Below are 18101 nucleotides of genomic sequence, written 5' to 3'. Positions count from 1 at the left end.
AAACAGACTCACATAGAGAACAGACTTATGGTTGCCAAGGCAAGGGGGAGAATGGGAGAAGGATGGACTGGGAGCTAGGGGTTAGCAGATGAAAATTACTGGAAAAAAACATTTTTCCAGGGAACTATATTCATTATCCTGGGATAAACCATAATGGCAAAGAATATGAAAAGAAATGTGTATATACATGTATAAACGGAATCACTTTGCTGTACAGCAGAAATTCACACTACATTGTAAATCAACTATACTTACGTAAACTTCAAAATAAAATAGAAACTAAGGACCTTTCTGTTCCCTCAGCATCAGAAAGTGGAAGACAAAAAGCAAACAGGAGTGAAACAAAACTATTTTTCAAAATTCCTTTAACTGTAGATAATCTTTTTCATTTAATACTTAGAGACTAGACCTAAAAATGAAAGTATTTCTGAATGTTAGAATATCAAGATGAATGAATTTCACTAATAGGACAAATGGTTACTTTCTAACATTGATGAGAAATTCAAAAGCACAGAAGACTCAAAATCAGTGCACAGATCCGTGGCAGGGAGAGGGGAGTATGCTGGGATGTGTCTATAGGAAGAAAGAAGATAAATTTTGAAATTTAGATTTATACCACCCTGTTTATCTTTCTCTCTTCCCTAAAAAGTAAAAGCTATGTTTCAAAATTCTTTATGTTCTCTTCACAGTCCCTGAAGGCAGCTTAGCAAGAATTATGGTTTGGAATTCTTCTTATCCTGATTGCCATCTCTAGCTTTTGGCAACAAAGTTGGAAAATACTTCATACCAGATGCCCTTTTTGGAGATTCACAATTCATGTTAGCATTCAAAATATTCTAGAGTCCTGTAATAGACAAATTTGCTTAACGTCATTTAATCCAGTATTTCTCAACCTTTTTGCTTGTTTTCTTCCCAGTTGTTAGAAATGTATTAATTTTTTCTTCCAGTTTTATTGGGATATAATGAACATGTAGCACTGGACAAGTTTAAGGTGGTCAGCATAATGGATTTGACTTATATCTGGAAACTAATACCACAATAAGGTTAGTGACCTTCGGTCTTCTCAGGTAGATACAAAATTTTTTAAAAAATAGAAAAAAAATTTTTTTCCTTGTGAAAACTCAGGATTCATGCTCTTAACCTTGATACCTAACTTACAGCAGTGTTAGCTATATTTATCATGTTGTACATTACATTCCTAGTACTTATTTATCTTATAACTGGAAGCTTGGACCTTTTGAATTCCTTCATCCTAATCCTCTTCTCATACCTCCTGCTTCTCATAACCACAAATGTGATCTTTTTTTCTATGAATTTGTTTTTAAAGAATAATTCACCTGCAATACTAAGTTAGTTCCTGGTATACAGCATAGTGATTCAATATTTCTATACATTTCAAAATGATCACCATAGTAAGGCTAGTTACCATGTCACCCTACAAAGATATTACATGATTACTGACTACAGTCACACGGTGCATTTTATACCCATGACTCAGTCATTTTGTAACTAGAAGTTTGTACCTCTTAATCTCCTTCACCTATTTCTGTCTTCCCCCAACCCCGTTCTCCCCTCTGGCAACCACCTGTTTCTTCTCTCTCTCTGTGGCTGTTTTGCTGTGTTTGTCCATTTGGTGTGCTTTTTCAGATTCCATATATGAGTGAAATCATACAGCATGTGTCTTTTTCTGCCTGATTTCACTTAGCACAACACCCTTTAGGTCCGCCCATGACTTAGCACAACACATTCTAGGCCCACTCATGTTGTTGCAAATGGCAAGATTTCTTTTTTTCTTTTTAAAGGCTATTATTACATAGTGTATATGGTCCATATCCATTCACCTATTGTTGAGCATGTAAGGTTGCTTCCATATCTTGACTATTGTAAATAATGCCATTCTGAACATGGGGTGCATGGACATATCTTTTCAAATTAATGTTTCGGTATTTTTCAATTTATTTGTTCACAAACTTTTTTCCATTTGATACATATGTCTATCATAACCACTAGAAGACTTTATTGCAGTTACTGGTTGTGCAGGGACTGCCTTCTACAAGGACACAAGTTCCTTTGGCTCAGGGAAAATGTGTTGTTCATCTTTTCATTGTCAATCTAGACACCTAGACGGTATGTAAGCGTTGCTTGATGGCTGGTGGGTTGACTGTTTGAATCACAAATCAGAGAGAGAAAAAGAAATGCTTTGAGCCAAGTTCACTGTCTATACTACTTCTACAACTTGAAAGGAGCCTTCAGAAGCCTGATGAAGTGAGGTTAACAGCAGGAAAGGAAAACAAAGGATAAATGGCTGTTATCAGTAAACTTTTCTCTGAAAGTTTACATGCACAGTTAAACTAAAGTAACAGTACTATCCTAGTTAAGAAAAGGAAGACATATTTCTATTCTAATCATTTCCACAGCTTTGAAATTAGAAAGATTATGTCATTGATGATTTAATCAGCACCTCATTTGCATTTCATGCAAGATTAAATGTGACATCTCAGGAAGTGTCACATTTCCTCGCAGTACATTATGGTAATTAATAGGAAGGCTTAAAGGCCAAAACCGGGATCAATCCCAAAGCATTTATAAATGTAACCTTTAATGGCTTGGATCACATTTATAGGAAATAATAAATTAGTAAATATTCATAGAATTACAGGTTTAAGAAAAAAAAAGCATTAGTAGTTGTATTTCAACTCTTTAAGATTTTAAATAATTTTTTTTTCACAGTCTATTTGTTTTTGGATCCTAATTAACTAATTCCACCCACTTCTGAATCCCCAATGCAGAACTAACAAGAAAACAGCATATGCTGATTACAGCAGGATAATACATAGCATTTTTGTTTTTACAAAACCTGATTACAAAAAAAAATCAAAATTAAAATTAACATTGAAGGAGCTGAATAAGGGTCCATTATGACCAGGCTACTTTCTTTAAGTAGGCAATAACTTTACCGAGGGATTCCAAATACTCAAAAAGCTGATAGATGCCCAAATAACACTGTTTAAACTCAACACTGAATGCTTTCTTTCTATTCCTATCTCTAACTTGTGAGAGTACAAGTTATTTTCATGTACCTAAAATTTAAACTGATAGCTCAGGAAGAACATTTAAATAATGAATATGGTTAAATAGGCTTTGGTGTTTTAATCTGTTTTTGTATCTCTTCTAAATAGTGATTCAGATGTGTATATACACATCAGGTGGTGTACACCTGAAACTAACACAACATTGTTAATGTACTATAAAATTAAAAAATAAATAGAGACCCTTCTATCACAAATTTGTTTATAGTAAACTACCTAACTCTTCCTGCCCATATCCAAATCATCAAGTTCCACAAGTTCTCCTTTCCAATACTATATTCAAAATCTCCCACTGTCACCATCTAATGCTGGTTATGAGTCCAGGGTCTAAAATTTTCCAATGTGAATTATTTTATCCTGCTCCAAACAATTTTCCACATGGTAGTCAGAATGGTATTTTAAAATATAAATTTGATCATATTGACCCCTTATTTAAGCTTTTCCATAAATTTCCCATTGTACTTGAAGAGGCACAAACTAGCTAATATGGCCTTTAGAACCTGCCTAAACTGTCTCTTCAGTCCTCTGTAGGCAACGCTCCTCTTCACACTCTAAGCATGAGTCAAACTGAACTTCCCTGAATTCCTAGAATATGCAAGATTCTCCCCAGATTTAGGGCCACTACATGTGGCTGTTCACTATCCTTCAAATTTGGATAAATGAGAATCTTTCAGGAATCTCTCTACTTTGACTAAGCTTTCTATTATATAGCACTTGCACAAGGATCACACTCTGTTATAGTTTTCAACATAGTTCTAATATATACTCATATAGTGAATTGCTTAATAACCATATTCCTCATTAGACTATCAGCTCCACATTGACAAAGCTAACATCTATCATCCCACTACTAAATACCACTCACATACACAGTGTATACTATAATTTTAGTTAAATGAAGCCAAGTAAAATGCCAATCCAACAAAAATGTAGGTAAAAGGTAAAAATCTCTTAAAGTGAAATTTATTTCTAGTATACCCTAAGTCTGATGTGAACAGCCGACTCATTGGAAAAGACCCTGATGCTGGGAAAGATTGAAGGCAAAAGGAGAAGAGGGTAATGGAGATTGAGATGGTTGGATGGCATTACCAACTCAATGGACATGAACTTGGGCAAACTCTAGGAGATGGTGAGGGACAGGGAAGCCTCGTGTGCTGCAGCCCATGGGGTCACAAAGAGTTGGACATAACTTGGTGACTGAACAACAGCAACAACATACCCTAAGTCTATTCCACATTCAATCTCTGGAAGTTTATTTCAGAATGAATACTTTCCTGTATTCTCCATGCCACTAGAAGATAGATATTAATAGATAGATCTATATCTATAAAATACAAACCTATACTGTGTATAAGTTTGCCTTTTTGTTTAAGATTCCACATATAAGTGAGATTATATGGTATTGTCTTTTTCTGACTTATTTCATTTAGCATAATGCCCTCAAAGTCCATCTGTTTTGTCATAAATGATAGGATTTCCTTCTTTTTATGCCTGAATAATATTTCATTGTGTCCACATACCACATTTTCTTTATCCATTAATCAAGGGGCATTTAGACTGTTTCCACATCTTCAGTTCAGTTCACTCACTCAGGCGTGTCCGACTCTTTGTGACCTCATGGAATGCAGCATGCCAGGCTTCCCTGTCCATCACCAACACCCAGAGCCTACACAAATTCATGCCTATTGCATCGGTGATACCATCCAACCATTTCATCCTCTGTCGTCCCCTTTTCCTCCCGCCTTCAATCTTTCCTAGCATCAGGGTCTTTTCCATGAGTCGGTTCTTCACAGAAGATGGCCAAGGTATAGGAGTTTCAGCTTCAGCATCAGTCCTTCAAGAGAATATTTAGGGACTGCTTTCCTTCAGGATTGACTGATTGGATCTTCTTGCAGTCCAAGGGACTCTCAAGAGTCTTCTCTAACACCACAGTTCAAAAGCATCAGTTCTTCAGCACTCAGCTTTTCTTATAGCCCAACTCTCACATCCATACATAATTACTGGAAAGACCATAGCTTTGACTACATGGACCTTTGTTGGTAAAGTAATGTCTCTGCTTTTTAATATGCTGTCTAGGCTGGTCATGATCTTAGTTTTCTGACTATTGAGCTTTAGGCCAGCTTTTTCACTCTCCTCATTCACTTTCATCAAGAGGCTTTTTAGTTCCTCTTCACTTTCTGCCATAAGGGTGGTGTCATCTGCATATCTGAGGTTATTGATGTTTCTCCCAGCAATCTTGATTCCAGCTTGTCCTTCATCGAGCCCAGCGTTTCTCATGATGTACTCTGCATAGAAGTTAAATAAGCAGGGTGACAATATACAGCCTTGACGTACTCCTTTCCCTATTTGGAACCAGTCTATTGTTCCATGTCCAGTTCTAACTGTTGCTTCCTGACCTGCATATAGGTTTCTCAAGAGGCAGGTCAGGTGGTCTGGTATTCCCATCTCTTTCAGAATTTTCCACAGTTTATTGTGATCCACACAGTCAAAGGCTTTGGCACAGTCAATAAAGCAGAAATAGATGTTTTTCTGGAACTCTCTTGCTTTTTCCATGATCCAGTGGATGTTGGCAATTTGATCTCTGGTTTGTCTGCCTTTTCTAAAACCAGCTTGAACATCTGGAAGTTCACAGTTCACGTATTGCTGAAGCCTGGCTTGGAGAACTTTGAGCATTACTTTACTAGAGTGTGAGATGAGTGCAATTCTGCAGTAGTTTGAGCATTCTTTGGCATTGCCTTTGGGATTGGAATGAAAACTGACCTTTTCCAGTCCTGTGGCCTCTGCTGAGTTTTCCAAATTTGCTGGCATATTGAGTACAGCACTTTCACAGCATCATCTTTCAGGATTTGAAAGAGCTCCACTGGAATTCCATCACCTCCACTAGCTTTGCTCGTAGTGATGCTTTCTAAGGCCCACTTGACTTCACATTCCAGGATGTCTGGCTCTAGGTGAGTGATCACATCATCGTGATTATCTGGGTCATGAAGATCTTTTTTGTACGTTTTTCTGTGTATTCTTGCCACCTCTTCTTAATATCTTCTGCTTCTGTTAGCTCCATACCATTTCTGTCTTTTATCAAGCCCATCTTTGCATGAAATGTTCCCTTGGTATCTCTAGTTTTCTTGAAGAGATCTCTAGTCTTTCCCATTCTGTTGTTTTCCTCTATTTCTTGGCATTGATCACTGAGGAAGGCTTTCTTATCTCTTCTTGATATTCTTTGGAACTCTGCATTCAGATGCTTATATCTTTCCTTTTGTCCTTTGCTTTTCACTTCTCTTCTTTTCAGAGCTATTTGTAAGGCCTCCTCAGACAGCCATTTTGCTTTTTTGCATTTCTTTTCCATGGGGATGGTCTTGATCCCTGTCTCCTGTACAATGTCACAAACCTCCGTCCATAGTTCATCAGGCACTCCATCTATCAGATCTAGGCCCTTAAATCTATTTCTCACTTCCACTGTATAATCATAAGGGATTTGATTTAGGTCATACCTGAATGGTCTAGTGGTTTTCCCTACTTTCTTAAATTTAAGTCTAAATTTGGCAATAAGGAGTTCATGATCTGAGCCACAGTCAGCTCCCGGTCTTGTTTTTACTGACTGTATAGAGCTTCTCCATCTTCGGCTGCAAAGAATACAATCAATCTGATTTCGGTGTTGACCATCTGGTGATGTTCATGTGTAGAGTCTTCTCTTGTGTTGTTGGAAGGGGGTGTTTGCTATGAACAGTGCATTCTCTTGGCAAAAAATAGATGGGGAAACGGTGGAAACAGTGTCAGACTTTATTTTTGGGGGCTCCAAAATCACTGCAGATGGTGATTGCAGCCATGAAATTAAAAGACACTTACTCCTTAGAAGGAAAGTTATGACCAACCTAGATAGCATATTCAAAAGCAGAGACATTACTTTGCCAACAAATGTCTGTCTAGTCAAGGCTATCATTTTTCCAGTAGTCATGTATGGATGTGAGAGTTGGACTGTGAAGAAAGTTGAGCACCGCAGAATTGATGCTTTTGAACTGTGGTGTTGGAGAAGACTGTTGATAGTGCCTTGGACTGCAAGGAGATCCAACTAGTCTATTCTAAAGGAGATCAGCCCTGGGTGTCCTTTGGAAGGAATGATGCTAAAGCTGAAACTCCAGTACTTTGGCCACCTCATGCAAAGAGTTGACTCACTGGAAAAGACTCTGATGCTGGGAGGGATTGGGGGCAGGAGGAGAAGGGGACGACAGAGGATGAGATGGCTGGATGGCATCACTGACTCGATGGACGTGAGTCTGAGTGAACTCCGGGAGTTGGTGATAGACAGGGAGGCCTGGCATGCTGCGATTCATCGGGTTGCAAAGAGTCGGACATGACTGAGCGACTGAACTGAACTGAACTCAAAGAATTATCAGCAGACAGGAGGCCAAAGTGGTTTATCAAAATTTCAAAAACCTGGCCATGGATCTTCTAATGCAACTATGTTCATAAAAACATATGAGGGACTTCCCTGGTGGTCCATTGGCTAATACTCTGTGCTCCCAATTCAGAGGACCTGGGTTAGGGAACTAGATCCCACACCCCATAACTCAGACCAGGCACAGTCAAATAAATAGTAAAAAAAAAAAAAAAATACAAGCAAAAAAACCACACACATGAGAATTCAATACCATAAAGTTCTTTGCCATCACTGAACCAGACATATTATGTCTATGGATCTTTCCCTAAGAGGAACATCCTACTTAATGTTGTAGGCTTTGGAATTAGAGTTCAAATCTGGGAGTTCAAGTCTTTCACTTAATTTCAAGTCTTTTACCTAAGGTGTGACATTAGGCCAGATACTGACATTCTCTCAGGACCCCAGTTTCCTCATCTGTATGTTGGAATAAATCATAATATTCTCATGGGATTGCTGGGATAATTAAATGATTAAATGGATTTTAGCACAGCAGGAAGGCAATGGCAGCCCACTCCAGTACTTTTGCCTGGAAAATCCCATGGATGGGGGAGCCTGATAGGCTGCAGTCCATAGGGTCGCTAAGAGTCCGACACGACTGAGCGACTTCACTTTCACTTTTCACTTTCATGCATTGGAGAAGGAAATGGCAACCCACTCCAGTGTTCTTGCCTGGAGAATCCCAGGGACGGGGGAGCCTGGTGGGGTGCCGTCTATGGGGTCACACAGAGTCGGACACAAATGCAGTGACTTAGCAGCAGCACAGGACTTAACAAATATAAATGCTTAATAAACAGTGGATAGTATCTATCACTACCTGTCCCCTTTAGAAAGTCATATCTGTTTAAATGGCTCAATTAAAGATTTTAAGTATAGCAAAACTGGCAATTTCAGATCTTCTAATAAAGGAACTAGACCAATATATGGTATAAAGAAAACATATTTCTAATAAACGAGGGAACTTGCTAGTATCAATGCATGTAATATTGCTGTTCCCAAAAAGGAATTTTATTTTAGGAGTCTCTTCATTTACTTAGGTGAATCAGCAAAGAAAGAAATGGAGGCTCAATCAAAAGTAACTTATAATACCTTCAGGTTGCTAAAGGGTCACCTATAGGAGATGAGAATGAAAATGATATAAAGGACACAAGAGGTTAAAAGCCACAAATACAGAAATTATGAAATAATAAAAACAGCAAGGAAAGTAAGCTAAAAACAATATATAAACAATAAACATATAAAAATAATTACATAGTTTATAAAACTATAGGATCTAGCACAAAAACCTAGAGGGCTAAAAAGATAGAGTAGGTAATAACATACATTTTTTAGATTCCTTGTACTTATAGAAACAAAGCAAGTCATCTACACCAGTGCAGTCTAAGAGAACTTTCTGTGAGAAAACAAACATTCTATAGTCTAGGCTATCCAGTATGGAGGCCCTAAGCACATGTGGTTATTAATAACTCGAAATGTGGTAGTGTGACTGAGTAAAATTTTCAATTTTATTTAATTATCATTAAATGTTAATAGCCACCTGTGGCTAGTTGATGACCACTATACTGGACAACACAGCTGTAGACAGAAGCAGCTTCCACAGCCTATCTTCAGGGCTCAAAGGAGACCCCTTCCTCGACTGCAGCCCTTTATTAACTGTGGCCCCTTGGCAGCCTTCACGTATTTCTACCTAATGAGCAAAAGGAAACATGAGAGCACCACCACAAACGTGGAGTTGAAATGATTTTCCTTTTTCAGTCTTTGATTTATCTAGAAGAGGGAAAAGTCTTCCACATGTACTCTACATGATACAACATGGACCCTAAAGAAATCTTGTAGCAGAAGAAAGACCATGTTAAAATGACCAGTGTTATGTCTAGGGCTCCTCACTCTCCCTGTTCTAACCCTTTAGAGGTCAATGACATTTCTGTTGTGCTTTCATAGTGCCATCTGGTGACTGACTTAGCTATTCATACTTACTACTTTTTTAAGCTTTTATTTATTTATCTATTTACATTTTGACTGAGCTGAATCTTTGCTGCTACACCCAGGCTTTCTCTAATTGCGGTGCACGGGCTTCCTTGAGGTGGCTTTCTCTTGTTGCGGAGCATGGGCTCTAGGGCGTGTGAGCTTCAGTAGCTGTGGTGCCTGGGCTTAGTTGTCCCACAGCACGTGGGATCTTCCTGGACAAGGATCGAACCCACGTCCCCTGCATTGGCAGATGAGTTCTTAACCACTGGACCACCAGGGAAGTCCTCATTTATACTTTTTAAATGTCTGCTTTATTTGTTGCTTAACCCATCCCCACAGAAAACTGCTTGAGATCAGATACTATATTATTCGTGAGTGTATTCCCAATGTACATTCCAATGCATTTTAAATATTAATTAATATTTGTTATAAGAATAAATTGAATATACTATGTTTTCTCAAAATCTTTCAGTCTTTCCTCAATGCATTTATAGCCTGGCTTTCATTCTCACTATTCCATTGTCATTACTTTTACCACGTTCATCAGGCTTCCCAATACACCAAGTTGGATACTTTTCAAACTCTCCTCTCTCCACTCCAAAGTCCGTATGTACCAAAATGAAATTCAACATTTCCTCTCAAATTGGTTTCTCTTCCTATATTTACTAGTTTAATTAATAGTTCTACATACAATCCAAGTTGCCTAAGATAAAATAATATTTTAAAGCTAGGCATCATCCTTGATATGTCTTCGTGTATCACGCTCAACTGATACCAAGCACTGTGGATTCTACAGCCCTCTTGAGCATCTTTTAATCTGCCCTCTCTGCTCTGACTACAGTGCTGCTGCCTTAGGTTAGCCCTTCACCACTTCTTATCTACATTTTCATAGGATGTAAAATAAGGAAATAAAAAATAGGAACCTCACTTAAATATAGTTGGGAAACAGAAGAGGGAGCTCTCATGCCCTTTGAGGATGACAGAGCCCAAAAGGCAGAAAGACTCTTCCTCATTCCTGGCAAGGATTCAGGATTAATGAAAGGATTAATGAAAAGCCATGGACTCTTTGCTTACTATTGCCCTCCCACCTTCCTTTTCCGCTCTTTAAATGTATTCTCTTTCCTTTGCCATGTGGGGATCTGTACATGGCTTACCCTGGTTGCAGACTCAAAACTATAATTTTCTGCTGATCCTGAATAAAACTGTCTTTGCTAGAGAGACAGCTGGCAGTCTATTTGTTTCAGGTCAACAAGGACCTTGTCTCTGCTTTTAATCAAGCTGCTTTATAATGGGTCTTCTACACTACCATAATAATAACTTCTCTAAAAATGCAAAAATGATCACATACTTGCTCTGCTGAAAACTCACTAACTCCTCCCCCTTTCTCATCTCTAGGCCTCTGGAATGAAATCCCAACTCTTTAGCATAACTTACAAAGCCTTTTCTAATGTGGCCCTTGCCTAATGCCCACTGCATGGTCTAAAGAAACATGCAGTTAGAACTCTTAAAAGTACCTGAGAGAAACAAGCACAAGGGGATTAAAACAATGCATTATAATACTTTATTGTTTGTATTTTGACCCAGTGTAGCACTCCAATCTCAGTTAGACTATGGGAGAAGGTCCTTTATTCATAAGTAAGGTCTGCTGGAATGGCCTAGATTTGCACTATTCAGTATGGTAGCCACTAGCCACATATGTCTATTAAGTATATGATATGTGCCTAGTTCAAACTGAGATGTGCTCTTAGTATAAAATAAATGAAAAATTTTAAAGACAATAAAAAAGAACAGGTGTAGCTTCTTACCCAAGATCCAGACTTCTGAAGGAAGTAATAGTGAAGGCAGAAGGAAGGAGCCTTGATCTCCTATTAGAAGTCAGTTCAAATCATGATATCAAACCTACTGTGATTTAAACAGGATCTCTTCTTTGCCTAGGCAAAGTTTATTGTCTTTAAATCATATAACAGTCTACAAGATCTACCTCAGTTCTTATCTCACTGACTTTATCTCCCACCTACTCATTCCCCCAAGTTCTAGGATTACCCCAAGCAACCTCCTCTCCTAGAGTTTACACCTTGGCTGTTCCCTCTGCCTATGACATTCTTCACATAGCAATAGGCATGTCTGGCTCTTTTCTCTTCCTTCTTTCATCCTTGTCTTATGACTCCTATTTAAAGCAGAATCCTGTGTATATATCCTTGCTCCAGTTCCCTTTTCTTGCTTCATTTTTATCCATGTGAAATACTGTGCACTCTATTTTTTATTTGGCTATTGTCTGTCTTCAACAAATGTAACCCCAGTGCTTTGTGAGAAGACTACATGAGCTCTCTCTGTATCACAGACACACACACACAGTTGTTTTGTACACTGATGTACCCTTAGTACCAAGAACAGTCCATGGCACCCAGTAGGCATTCAATTATTCATGGATGAATGAATGAAAGAAAAGTATCTAAGAATTCCCATCAGTCAGCTTCTCTTTCCTCAATCACCTTCCTGGGACCTGACTGCAAAACAGGAAATCTTTTTTAAGACAAAAATAATTCATGCTGACAGAGTATGAGATGGTTGGATGGGATCCCTGACTCAATGGACATGAATTTGAGTGAGCTCCAGGAATGTTGATGTACAGCGAAGCCTGACATCCTGCAGTCCATGGGGTTGAAGAGAGTCAAACACAACTGAGCTACTGAACTGAACTGAACTGAATGCATTGTTTTTTTTATTTTTTATATTTTTAAAAATTTATTTATTTTAATTGGAGGCTAATTGGGGAGGAGCTACCCCACATCCAAGCTCAGGGGCATCAGCCGAGAGTGCCAGGCTGCGACAGCGCAGGAGCTGTGGAGAGGAGCTACCCTACGTCTGAGGCCAGGGGCAGCGGCCTGGAGGAGCAACCCCACGTCCAAGGAGCGGTGGCTGTGCGGGCACAGGAGGGCCGAGAGGAGCTACTCCACGTTCAGGTCAGGAGGGGCAGCAGTGAGGAGATACCCCTCATTCAAGGTAAGGAGCAGCGGCTGCGCTTTGCTGGAGCAGCCGTAAAGAGATACCCTCTGTCCAAGGTAAGAGAAACCCAAAGAAGACGGTAGGTGTTGCGAGAGGGCATCAGAGGGCAGACACACTGAAACCATAACTACAGAAAACTAGTCAATCTAATCACACGGACCACAGCCTTGTCTAACTCAATGAAACTAAGCCATGCTGTGTGGGGCCACCCAAGATGGGCGGGTCATGGTGGACAGGTCTGACAGAATGTGGTCCACTGCAGAAGGGAATGGCAAACCACTTCAGTATTCTTGCCTTGAAAACCCCATGAACAGTACGAAAAGGCAAAATGATAGGATACTGAAAGGGGAACTCCCCAGGTCGGTAGGTGCCCAATATGCTACTGGAGATCAGTCGAGAAATAACTCCAGAAAGAATGAAGGGATGGAGCCAAAGCAAAACAATACCCAGTTGTGGATGGTGATAGAAGCAAGGTCCGATGACTCATTGGAAAAGACTCTGATGCTGGGAGGGATTGGGGGCAGGAGGAGAAGGGGATGACAGAGGATGAGATGGCTGGATGGCATCACTGACTCAATGGACGTGAGTCTGAGTGAACTCTGGGAGTTGGTGATGGACAGGGAGGCCTGGCGTGCTGCAATTCATGGGGTCGCAAAGAGTCGGACACGACTGAGCGACTGATCTGATCTGATCTGAATGTGTAAAACAACTATATTTCAGTATTTTAAAAAAGCATTGAGTATGGCTATGGAGGAAAACTGAGAAAATTTATAGTTGAGCTCTGAGGCCAGGTATTGGGTGAATCCTTCACATGGATGTTATGATAAGCATTGGGATGAAGAAGAATATAATCAGGATTTCCAAGTTTTCAGTTAATAAAGGAATGTGACCAGAAACTCAACAGATCATAGAACCAACAACTTTCAAGCATTTCTCTCCCAAGTTTCAACAACTTGCCACACATTCATGATAAAAGAGCTGCCTTTTAAAATATGGCACTTCTACTTTGATCATGAAATCAACCACTAGATAACAGGTAGAATATCCCTCTGAAAAATAAAATGAATGCAAAACTTCATTAAAATGTGAAGAGCTACTTTTACTTTCTGTATATGAAAATGACACAACAGAATCTGGTGATGGGGTTAAAGGTTTCAAAGAAAGAAAGTAGATAAAGATAATTCAGATTCCCTGAAATAAGACCATTTACATCAAATATTTAACAAAGAAATTTTTCATATAAGAAAGCATACCTATGTTAGGTTATTTTTGCTTGTCATACTTACCAGTCCATGGGCAAATATATTCTGCATGATTTTTCCAGTCAATTTACTACTTCTTTGGTGACTCTTTCAGGTTGCTAATGGCTCACAGCAGGAAAACTGCCAAGCTACTCAACAGTGAAATTCTTCAACAGGTGCAATGAAAACCTCTTCCAGAGGCACATCTGGAACAGATTTCCTGCCTAAGTGAATGTATTTCTCCAGGTGATTGTGTGGGGAGTGAATACTTCTTGAATTGCAAAGAAATCTGTTGTGATAATTTTACCACTCTATGTAGCAGCGACTGACATTTCCCCAGTACCCTTATCAGTAGAAGATGTAAATACACCAAAATATGTATATATTTTAATAGATTATTTAAATATACTCTTATTCATCCATATTGCATTTATCAAACATTAATTTCTTTTGTTTACTTTTTTCCCCTCCCTCTTGAACCCTCCTCCCATCTCCCACCCCATCCCAATTTGTTACTTTTATATGGCAAATAAATATAAGTGGAAAGTCTAATACTTCCCCACACAATGAATTGTCTTATGCACCACCCTCTCTCTGGAAACCACTTCCGGACAGACTGGAAGAAATTCCATTCATATATGTTTTCTTCAAGCTATGAGACCATAGAGAGGCAGAATCTCTGCCAACAGCAAATATCAATGATGAAATAAGTCAATATACAACACCTAAGAGTTGACCCTTGGACAACAAGGATTTCCACTGCTCACATCCACTAATATACAGATTTTTCTCAATAGTAAATGTCTGTCTAGTTAAAGCTATGGTTTTTCCAGTAGTCATGTATGGATGTGAGAGTTGGACTATAAAGAAAGCTGAGCACTGAAGAACTGATGCTTTTGAATTGAGGTGTTGGAGAAGACTCTTGAGAGTCCCTTGGACTGCAAGAAGATCCAATCAGTCAATCCTAAAGGAAATCAGTCCTGAATATTCATTGGAAGGACTGATGCTAAAGCTGAAACTCCAAAACTCTGGCCACCGGATGAGAAGAACTGACTCATTTGAAAAGACCCTGATGCTGGGAAAGATTGAAGGTGGGAGGAGAAGGGAATGACAGAGGATGAGATGGTTGGATGGCATCACTGATGATATGGACATGAGTTTGAGTAGGCTCCGGGAAGTGGTGATGGACAGAGAAGCCTGGCGTGCCACAGTCCATGGGATCACAAAGAGTTGGACATGACTGAGTGACTGAACTGATGGTACTAGACAACTTGCAGTTGGTTGAATCCCTGCAATCAGAACATGGATATAGAGGAATCACAGATATGGAGGGCTGACTATACGTTAAACACGGATTTTTGACTGCTTGGAGGGTTGGTGCCCCTCCACTCATTGTTTAAAGGTCAGCTGTATAGTCATAAACTGATCTAATGGTCACTGTTATGCTGAATCTTCTTTTGAATCAACTTGAAAAGTAGTTCTATATTTTAGAAAAGAATAAAGAAAAAAAGGATCCACTTTGTAGATAAAATATATTTAAATAATGAATTAGTACCAGTTCTTAATATAGCCAGTCTATTCATTAATTCATCAAATATTAATTCCATGGTCATTATGTACCTGGCATTCTTCCAAGTACTAATTAGATTGACATGTATTATAACCAAGGTTCTCACTTCATATATGGGAATTACTAAGCAGTGAAGAAATATGTAAATTATTTTAACATAATACATGAATAGATTAGGGCTTCCTGGTGGCTCAGACAGTAAAGAAACTGCCTAAAATGCAGGTGACCTGGGTATGATCCCTAGATCGGGAAGATCCCCTACAGAAAGGAATAGCTACCCACTCCAGTATTTCAGTATGTCAGCAAATTTAGAAAACTCAGCAGTGGCCACAGAACTGGAAGAGGTGAGTTTTCATTCCAATCCCAAAGAAGGGCAGTGCCCAGGACTGTTCAAACTACTAGGCAGTTGCACTCATTCCCCATGTTAGTAAGGTTATGCTCAAAATCCTTCAAGCTAAGTTTCAATAGTATGGGAAGCGAGAATTTCCAGATGTACAGGCTGGATTTAGAAAAGGCAGAGGAACCAGAGATCAAATTGCTAACATTTGCTGGATCATAGAGAAAACAAGGGAATTTCAGGAAAAAAACCATCTACTTCTGCCTCACTGACTACACCTTTGACTGTGTGGATCACAACAAACTGTGGGAAATTCTTAAAGAGATGGGAATACCAAACCACCTTACCTGCCTCCTGAGAAACCTGTATGCAGATCAAGAAGCAACAGTTAGAAACAGACATGGAACAGGCTGGTTCCAAATTGGGAAAGGAGTACGTGAAGGCTGTATACTGTCACCCTGCTTACTTAACTTATATGCTGAGTACATCATGTGAAATGCTGGGTAAAAGAATCATAAGCTGGAATCAAGATTGGTGGGAGAGAAATCAACAACTTCATATTTGCATATGATACCACTTTAATGGCAGAAAGTGAAGAGAAACTAAAGACCCTCTTGATGAGAGTGAAAGAGGAGAGTGAAAACCTGGCTTGAAACTCAATACTCAAAAAACTAAGATCATAGCATCTGGTCCATCACTTCATGGCAAATAGAAGGGTAAACAGTAGAAGCAGTAACAGATTTTATTTTCTTGGGCTCCAAAATCACTGCAGACAGTGACTGCAGCCATGAAATTACAACATGCTTATTCCTTGGAAGGAAAGCTATGATAAACCTAGACAGTGTATTAGAAAGCAAAGACATTCACTTAATAGACAAAGGTTCATATAGTCAAAGCTATGGTTTTTCATGTACAGATGTGAGAGCTGGACAAGAAATATGGCTAAGCACCAAAGAATTGATGCTTTCAAATCATGCTGCTGGAGGAGACTTTTGAGAGTCCACAGGACTGCAAGGAGACCAAACAGGTCAATCTTACAGGAATTCAACCCTGAATGTTCATTGGAAGGACTGATGCTGAAGTACCAATACTTCACCACCTGATGTGAAGAGCCAACTCATGGGAAAAGACCCTGATGCTGGGAAAGATTGAGGGCAGGAGGAGAAGAGGGTGGCAGAGAAAAATGGTGAGATAGCATCACCGACTCGATGGGACATGAATTTGAGCAAACTCCAGGAGATACTGAAGGACCGGGAAGCCTGGTGTACTACAGTCCAGTTCAGGGGGTTGCAGACAGACAGACAGGACTTAGCAACTGAATAACAACAACAATAAGCAGACTGGCACACCTAATGGCTTAAAGTAAGGTGGCTATTTAATTATCAGGTCTACCTCCTAGAACTAGACCATTAAATTCCTCAAAGACTGGAAAGGTGGGAGGAAAGGGAGGAAAAGAAAGGAAGAAGGATAAAATGAACTAACTTCTGAGACCAAACTGAAAAAGCTATTTTATTGTTCATAAAGCTTGGCTATAATGACTAATGGTATTTCTTCTGACTTGAAATAATCATCAATATTCATCAAAAGCATATGGTCTTGAATAGGGAACTAAATTCAATATTTTGAAATAACCTATAAGGGAAAAGAATCTAAAAAAGAATCGGTACTTATATGTGTAAACAACTGAATCACTTTGATGTATATCTAAAACTAACAAGACATTGTAAATCATCTATATTTCCTTAAAATTAAAAAAATAGGGTTTACCAATACTGAAGGGAGAACGCTTTCATCCCTGCCATGGCTGAGCTAATCCAGAAGAAGCTACAGGGAGAAGTGGAGAAATATCAACAGCTGCAGAAGGACTTGAGTAAATCCATGTCAGGGAGGCAGAAACTAGAGGTACAACTAACAGAAAATAGTATCATGAAGGAGGAACTGGCTCTGCTGGATGGGTCCAATGTGGTGTTTAAACTTCTGGGGCCCATACTGGTCAAACAGGAGCTGGGGGAAGCTCAGGCCACAGTGGGTAAAAGGCTGGACTACATCACAGCTGAGATTAAGTGATATGAATCCCAGCTCTGGGATCTAGAGCGGCAGTCAGAACAACAGAGGGAGACCTTTGCTCAGCTGCAACAGGAGTTTCAGACTGCCCAGGCAGCAAAGGCAGGGCTCCTGGGAAGGCCTGGCACTGTCCTGGGGGTGGGGGAGGGGAAGGAATGAGGCAGCTCCAGCGTCTATACTGTAGCTAGTAAAATGTAAAAATACCTGGCGTTTTCTGACCCCCCCCCCAAAAAAATTTTAAACATCCACCAATCAAATTTTTAAAAAGCATATGGTCCCACTTGAAATCCTATACCTACACTTAGAACATGATGTAGGACCCTGAGAGTCCAGAGGAGAAATCAGTCCTAAATCAGCCCCAACTTCTCATTTAGTTTTACGATAAAATAAAATG

The 18101-nt window shown here is 39.4% G+C and overlaps 1 protein-coding gene and 1 pseudogene across 3 annotated transcripts in view; one reads left to right on the top strand and one right to left on the bottom strand.

Moving 5' to 3' along the window:
• NME7 (NME/NM23 family member 7) overlaps positions 1-18101 on the bottom strand; it is a 248043-nt gene that overhangs the window by 105748 nt on the left and 124194 nt on the right. The gene's annotated exons all lie outside the window — the stretch shown is intronic.
• LOC102397512 lies at positions 17444-17866 on the top strand (annotated as a pseudogene).

This window comes from Bubalus bubalis, chromosome 5 (assembly GCF_019923935.1).
Source record: "Bubalus bubalis isolate 160015118507 breed Murrah chromosome 5, NDDB_SH_1, whole genome shotgun sequence".
Taxonomy (NCBI): Eukaryota; Metazoa; Chordata; class Mammalia; order Artiodactyla; family Bovidae; genus Bubalus; species Bubalus bubalis.
This window is presented reverse-complemented; position numbering and strand designations above follow the sequence as displayed.